A 7,726-nucleotide genomic window follows, 5' to 3' on the forward strand; every position below is an offset into this window, starting at 1 on the left:
ACGAACTCGATTTTCGGGAGGACGCTATAGAAGAATCGCAAGCCATTACTATTAAGATTTAAACACACAGTAAATCCATCCGAATTGGCCACCAGTGCGAGCTAGAAAACGCAAGTCAGTCACGCAAGTTATCAGCATATAACTTAAATATAAGGTGTTCAAATTACGCAGGAAGCGCTTAGGCAAATTTGTAATAGTACAAATGATGCAGGATTGTGAAAAATATACTCTTGCAGCTTGCGTTACGTTTACAGCTTATGTTCATTACGTCAGACGCGCGAGAGTACGCATAGCGCGGTTGTACAATGCTTGCAATTAATCATTATCGAACTCACGCTAATGAACTTCAAGCATTTCATCGGTTTATCTCACCTTGAACTTCACATCATGAGAACAGCAGACGTGACGTAATCAGTTACGTGTCACGCAACACTACTCTATATAAAGCAAATCACTTGTAGAAGACGTGAGCTAGGCTACCGTTCCTTAGTTTGGCCACTTTAAGAGACGCTATTATGATATTTCCTGAAAGGCAGCTGCACGTACCTATTTCTTCGCAGAGACATTTCCTGTAAGTTGCTCATGTAACATTTTCTGCCTGTGTAGATATATCAATTGGGGCAGTTCATCAAGTATAGTTATGTCACCTAGAACTGTGCATCGGCAGAGCCCAAGGAAGGACTTGGCCATTGAGTAGCTGGTGCTTGGCTGAAATCACTTTCCCGACTAATGTTATCGTTCTTAGTTAACACGATCACCTTACAACGAAGATCACCGCTCCATTTTTATCAATTCCAAATAATATTCGTATGTTGTTATAGCGGCGCCGGCTCGGCTTGTGATGTCTGAGTATCTAGCGGCAAAGAAATTTAGCGGTTATTCCATGAACCTATACGCCGCGAGTATTCACGTAAACAATCTGCCAAAAAATCCCAGAGAACAAAAGGGCTAATAGGACAAAACATCTACTTATTTTTGCGACAGTTGTTCAAATCTAAGAACCGTACTGTTCCTTTCTAGATAGAAGGCGATACGAAGTTCTTCTAAGTGTTCCGTATCTAGGCTAACGGGCAGTGGAAAGAGAATATTCTCAATTCATCATTCTGAGAAAAAAAGTCTTACTAATTTGAATGATCTATAAACGTGATATCACCAACTAACTAAAAAAAGACTGTATCAGGTGATTAACTTAAATAGTTCCCACAAACAATGTAGACCTTTAGTGCAAATATTTTAATAGGACTAGACTCAATCGGAGTCTTTTCTATACGCGAACCTACCTTTTTTTGTATCTATATGTATATATATATATATATATGGCCATAACAAAGGAATAATTTAGTTATCGCGAGAGTAAAGGTGCGTTATAAGAGCTTGCGATCGTTTAATGTAATACTCATTCAAACGGCTACTTGCGGAAATCGATATTCCTAGAACTTATTCGTCGCAAAAGCTTTGGCTGCTCCTTTATTTAACCGCCGTGATGTTGTGATCGCACAGTTAACAAATGAGAGCTTCGTTTAGGTGCTACTTATGTAAATTATCAAAGGAGATCCGTGTTCTCTATGCAATTGAAATCAAATGACAATATTCAGCTGCGCTTAAACCTTGTGGACCTGAATAAGGTTGTCAATTATCGACAATGAGTTGTTTAGGAATCCTACATGATATGTAATCGCAAGGTAACGGAAGTCGATTGTGCATTCTTTCCACAAACAAGATACTCCTTTCTTGGTATCCGCCATGATAATTTCAATTGTTCAGGTACAAGTAACTTACATTCAAAATTTGTTTTTTGTGGCTGTCGACAATAGAGAGGAAGCACATTTTTAACGCACAGTCCAAACAGTAATTTTTTTTTCTCAAAGCGCTAGCTGTTTCAACGTTTCAATATATTGTTATTGAAGATTAGAGTTAATCCTAGATTCAAAATATCATATGCGCATTTATATTTTAATGTCTTTATACATATTTGTAGTATATATTTAATCTATAAAAAGCGTTTATTTAAAAAGAATCTAAAGCTTTGTTTTGCGAAAGATACTTCGGTTCCCTAGGGTAGTCAATAGCCTACGGTTGCCCTATGATAATAAGATCTATAACTAATAAGATGCTGACTTAAAGTAGTTCACCGCTAGTTGTACCTGCACTTCAGTGCAGTACATGCTTGTTGTAAATCAATTGCCTCAATAATGCGTTCTAAATAAATTTTAGGCACCTTACATGCTGAAGGGTACAGGATTGCTGACGTGAGGCATAGAGGATAAGATCTGGATGGTTGTTTCGCATAACTGACAACTTAGGAGAACTTAGCATGTAACGCTCAATGTCTAGCATCCACTTAAGTGTGTCCGGATAGCACCATGAATTTACCCAATATGTAATTATCGCTTATAGAGAAGAAGACGGGTCGAAACTTTGCGAAATAATCGTAATACCAATAGCATACAGTTTTGCTTTCTAGGCGCTTCTTTTATTAACTTCAGCTACAACGAAATCAATCAGGTGACATAAACTTTCAGGCATAAGTTTCTGCCTTTTCACTGCATAGAAATAAAGAATTCACAAGGAATGTCTATATTAAGGTAGCCGTGGCTAAAAAACTATGCATGTACGTCGAAATTGTTAGTAGTTGATTTATGCCGCCGTAAACAGTACGAGGTCATGAATGCTCTATCAGTAAGCGAGAAATTTGGACATTTTATCTGTGGTTTGATCGTGAAGTTTGAGCTATCTCAAGAAGCAGAAATCCGCCCAAAACCTCTTTCATTTATTTCATACGGAATGGAAAACCCTAAATCAGGCTACCGCACAACCGACCGATAAGGTCGCACTGGTGGTAAACAAAAAGTATTTAGGTTCTGAATTTTCGTGCAGGGTCGAATATTCGGGGCCAAATCAGAGAAGTACTATGCTTTCATGTAGACCGAAAATCAGCGTATCGAGTTAACCATGCTATCTGACGATATTTTTTAATTTAAGCTGAGATGCCTGTGAACTGGTAAGTACCTTATGGGGCATCTGCTCCCGCATTATATGTTGCGGCGTCGTCCTTGGAGGTGGTTTGTAATCTAGGAAGACTCACGGCCCACTTATATATATATTTGTGAATTTTTGGCTGTCGCTGAAGATACTTTTCTGCGCAACGCGATTTATAAATGATTTTCGTTTGCTCAGCACGAAGTTACTTCGATGGCCACTTCAGACGAAAAACAAGCATGTCTTATGTAGCATTACAAAGTTGGCCATTCGTTTCTATCGTGCTTAAAGCCAATCTTTCCGATACCATATGTAACATATATGTATATGTGGTGTGAATATCGTGGGTGAATAAAGAGTTATCTACAGTTTTTTCTATTTTCGAAACGAAGTTTCGTTTGGCAGGCACATCGGATACGCCTAACGTCGTTAAATGCTATATAACTTATGTGGCACAAAGGGTACGTCAAGAACTTAGTGCATACTTTTCCAACACCGCAGTATGTGATAAACATTGTAACCGACGAAGCTTCATCCGTGATAATGCCTACAAATTCAACCAAGAAAGAATTGCTGTGGTGTCACTTATCTATAGCGTATTCGCAGTGAGGTTGACTACGATTTTATTTATTATCAACGTTATTTAGAGGTAACTTAGGTTCTTATCGGCAAAGTAAATAGAGCTTTTTGTGAATTAAAAAAGAAGCTTTTTAAAAGCCTACATGGATAACCCTATGTTATTTATTATATATATGTATATATACATATATCTACGAGCCAATCGAATGAACTTGAGATATGAAAGAAGATTATTTTCACGAAATATCTGAACGCATGATTCGGTAGAAGTGGAAAAATCATAAAGGTGGTCTAACCTGTCTTTGGTAACGTATTTATTCGACGTATTCATTGGCTTTGGTTTACGACTCTTTGCGCAGACTTCTTGGGGAACTCATTCACTGAAAACCGATGATTTCTGATGAAATAAAAAAATTGGCGTTTGTTAACCCTAAGGATCCGGAGGCGCAGGAGGATTATTAATTGTTAAGGGCGTGAATTGGCACGAGTAAAATATAGGCCTTTAATGAATAAAAAAAGATGTTTCATATGATCTGTGTTATTATAATATCTCTTGCGATTGTAGCCGCAAGCATCGATCGTCCTGCCGACGGGTGGCACTCAATGACGTTTCCGCTGAGGGTACGTTACCTTATCTTAGTTTAGGTACTACATAAATGAATGCGAGAGCCAGTATAAATGCGGCTGAATAATATAAATGAGCCGGCAACGGCTAGATGACAAATCTAAGTTAAAGTTAATAGAACCGACTAAGATGCTTTAGCTGTTAAGTGACTTACGTCTAGGAAGTGTCAGTATTTTGATTTGTCGTCACATACAGTGGAGTATTTGCAATAGACGAATGAGTCAACGGCAATTTTATGGTCAGACATTTTTAAAAAGTCTTCGAAGTTGTCGATGCTGCTTTGATAAGTGGGCTGTTCCATCTTTGGCATTCAGCAGCACTGTTCACGGACTGTTGGATAAGTATTGATAATCATCTTCACAAATTAAATATACATAGTTAGCCACTAAATAGTGACTAAAAAAGAATACGCTTGCAGTAGACGCGGAAGTTCAATTATCGCTTATGTATGTAAGCGATATTCATTGAGAGACCCAAAAGTTCGACTCGTTCCCGGAGTTCAATTGTTTGGAACCATTGGCATATTATTCTGTTAGCTCGTTAAGTAGCTAGTACTTCTGACGTTGCATCCTTGTTAGTTTTTCAATTTCGCTTGTTCGATACTAACAGAGACTCCTACCGCTGCTGTAGCCTCAAAAATGGCCTTTCACAGGGAATTTCGGTTGAAGTAATGGTGCCTTAACGAATTTCAATACGAAAAAATCGTTTATATCTATACTTTTTGTCATATTAAGACGTTTCATCAAGGTCATTATTAAATTATATCGCTATTAGTAATCATTACGTTAATCGACTTATTTTCGTATATGGTTCACAGGTCAAAGGTAAGGTGATAGCTCTCTAGATAAGGTAGTATGAACAAAAAATAGTACATATTTAATGAACGAAAGTCAAATTCATAATTTTTCCATCCGCAGTTCCTTGCTGTTTATTGAAGGCTACCCAGGCCATAGTATTTGGGCGCCATGAATTAATGAGAACTGCGCGCAGACTCTTCCTGGCAGATGATTGGACAGCTTTAATATAAAGCCACTGACAGGACGAGATTTTTTTTGTTTCACTGACTGTGGATCGTGTTTAAAGTCCATTGTGTATTCGGTCAAACAAAAAGTTCCAGATCTTTTTATAACGCATATTATTTGAAATTTCTTTTTCGGTTGTCAGGTACCGTACGATTGAACCCTTATTATTATTCAGTAATTTCTACTACTCGTCGAACTGCTATGAAAATTATATTTTTTTCGAACGTTTGTTTAATTAAATAGCTATTATCTACTTGTCAGCTTGGGAAACCAAAGCTTACTGTAGTTGATGAGTAGAATCGATTCTAATGCTTTTTTTTTTTGTTTATTGAATAACTATATTGCTTGTTCAGTAATAGGATACATAAAGTCGCGTAAATTTACCATTTTCAACTAAGTTAGAGTTAAAGATCTCAGACCGCCACTGACTTAATGTTATTGCACGGAGTACGAATGGCTTAGCAAATTACGGTGTCTACCAGACGTGAGTTTTGCCATAATGTGCGCTGTACAGCCATTTAAAGGAACCTAGGGGCTGTACGAGGTTCCTTAAGAGGACACAAGCCTACGAGGGTTAGGGAATACGAGTCAGGCACTGGTCAGGTGAACGATGTTCAGGAGAAGCATCCGCTGAATGCCAACTGATAATCTGAAAGAGATGTGACCAAATTGATAGCAAATTGATGGCAGTACGACATGCGTCTACGATTGTTATCCTTGGATGCTCGGGATCGCTTGAACTTGCGTATGCAATACGCAATGATGAAGTAGTGATGTCTGCGCTCATGCGTTTATGCTTAGTGATATTATGTGATGATCAGGCACGGAAAGCCGCATGCTTTTGTAGTATGCTAAATAGTTATTTTTCAAAAAAAAACATATCGGTATTGCATAGAATAATTTACTGAATTAAAAAGACTGTTAGTTTAATTTTTGACGGCTATTGGTTTTGTGTATTAGGGTTACGCGTTTCATATAATAACTTGAGAATAGAATGTAAATCTTTAAGGCTAAACGACCATAATAAAAGGCTAAAAAGAAGGAACAAGGTGAACTAGACCAAACAAACTCAATCTTTCTAGTTTGCTTTCTGGAAGGCCATGAGGCACAAAATACCAAATATCATCTAATTGTTACTTATTCGCTTTATCTCTGCGTTAAATGCAGCATTCCTTCATTCGATTGAAGATGCATTAACAAACCATTATGAAATCATACCTTAGCAATCAATAACTTTTCTGGGTATTGCCATAGCTCTACGTCTACAAAAAAAGAGTTAGTAAGGACGCAATATCTCATGTCTTAATAATTGACCTATATCTATTTATACAGCTATGCAAATTTTACGCAGTTAACTGCAAGAGTTAAGCATGCACTCAAAAAATATCCACCTTTATCCTCCCTTCGAAGTCTTCTCCGTATCTGTGCTAAATGACGGGAACGCTGGACACTTCGATATGTACGAGATTGATTTAACAGACTTTAAAATGTAAAGAAACGATGGTTTTCTTGACGCACTGCGCAAGAAATAACAGGTTATGCGGGATCGCTACTTTGGCGTATGAAATTACGGCGTGTCCATGTTCACCACTGTAGTCGCCTCCGTATCGTTCGTCGTAACTACCGAAACCTCGAAAGAGGCTAAACCCGTAAAAACTGCCCTGACAGGAGTCGTAGCAGTGCGCTGCATTGTGCGTTATTTTGCTTCTTATAACCTGTTGAGAGGAGTAGGCCTCAGAGCACGGATGGGGGTTCACTGTATCTTTATAATGCACTAAAAAGGATAGAAAATGGACAGCGCACTAGTACACGTATTCTGGGGGTTCTGATTCTTCTGAGTAGCTAACGCTGTTTATTTGTTGTATGGTCAGGATACTAAAACAGAGTGAAAAATGCAGGCAAAAGCGGACAAAATCACTAACCAGCATCCAGTTGAATCTATGTAGAGAGAAATGCACTCGAGCACTTGCCACAGCGTGAGCTAAAGCTAATATCGCTTATTGACCAACAATCTTACCTCAGTAAGCGGTTTTCAGCATAGAGAAGAGCGTGTTTATGCACCCTCTTGAAGTTGGACCATCTCAAATGCTCTTAGACCTAGGAAGGGCATGCCTGGGGCGCTTCGCTAGGTTACTATAACTTAGGTTTGTCCAAGTCCGAAATTTCCATACAAGTTCAGAACTTCCACAAAAACCTTTTCACATAGATTAGAGTATGTAACAAATTAATATAAACTCTCAAATATAGCAGACATTAACTTGCTAACGACTCGATGTTGTCTGGCCTACTATTAGAAAAGAAAGCGCAGGAATTTGAGGCTTTGCTGAGAGGGCGCTAGGAGTCTTTTTTTGGCACGTAAATATAAATTTGGCAAGCTTTTTAGTTATTTGAATGAAATGAAAAAGTTTGCTTAGATTTGACGAAAAAGTATCCAAGGCTCAAGTGCTAAATTTTCATAAGTTACGACGTAAAAAGCGTTATTTAAATGTTTTCAGTATGATTCCATCAGTGATAGTAAATA

At 38.0% G+C, this 7,726-nt stretch overlaps 1 long non-coding RNA gene across 1 annotated transcript; it reads right to left on the reverse strand.

Moving 5' to 3' along the window:
• Positions 1 to 5,490: 5,490 nt before the first annotated feature.
• On the reverse strand, positions 5,491 to 7,554 carry LOC147752386 (uncharacterized). Its single transcript, XR_015314198.1, has 3 exons — positions 7,223 to 7,554; positions 6,597 to 6,979; positions 5,491 to 5,854 (listed from the first exon to the last, which is right to left on the reverse strand). It is a non-coding gene; the product is annotated as an uncharacterized LOC147752386 (long non-coding RNA).
• Between the last annotated feature and the right edge of the window lie 172 nt (positions 7,555 to 7,726).

Source organism: Varroa jacobsoni, unplaced genomic scaffold (assembly GCF_002532875.2).
Source record: "Varroa jacobsoni isolate VJ856 unplaced genomic scaffold, vjacob_1.0 scaffold_1282, whole genome shotgun sequence".
NCBI classification, from domain to species: Eukaryota; Metazoa; Arthropoda; class Arachnida; order Mesostigmata; family Varroidae; genus Varroa; species Varroa jacobsoni.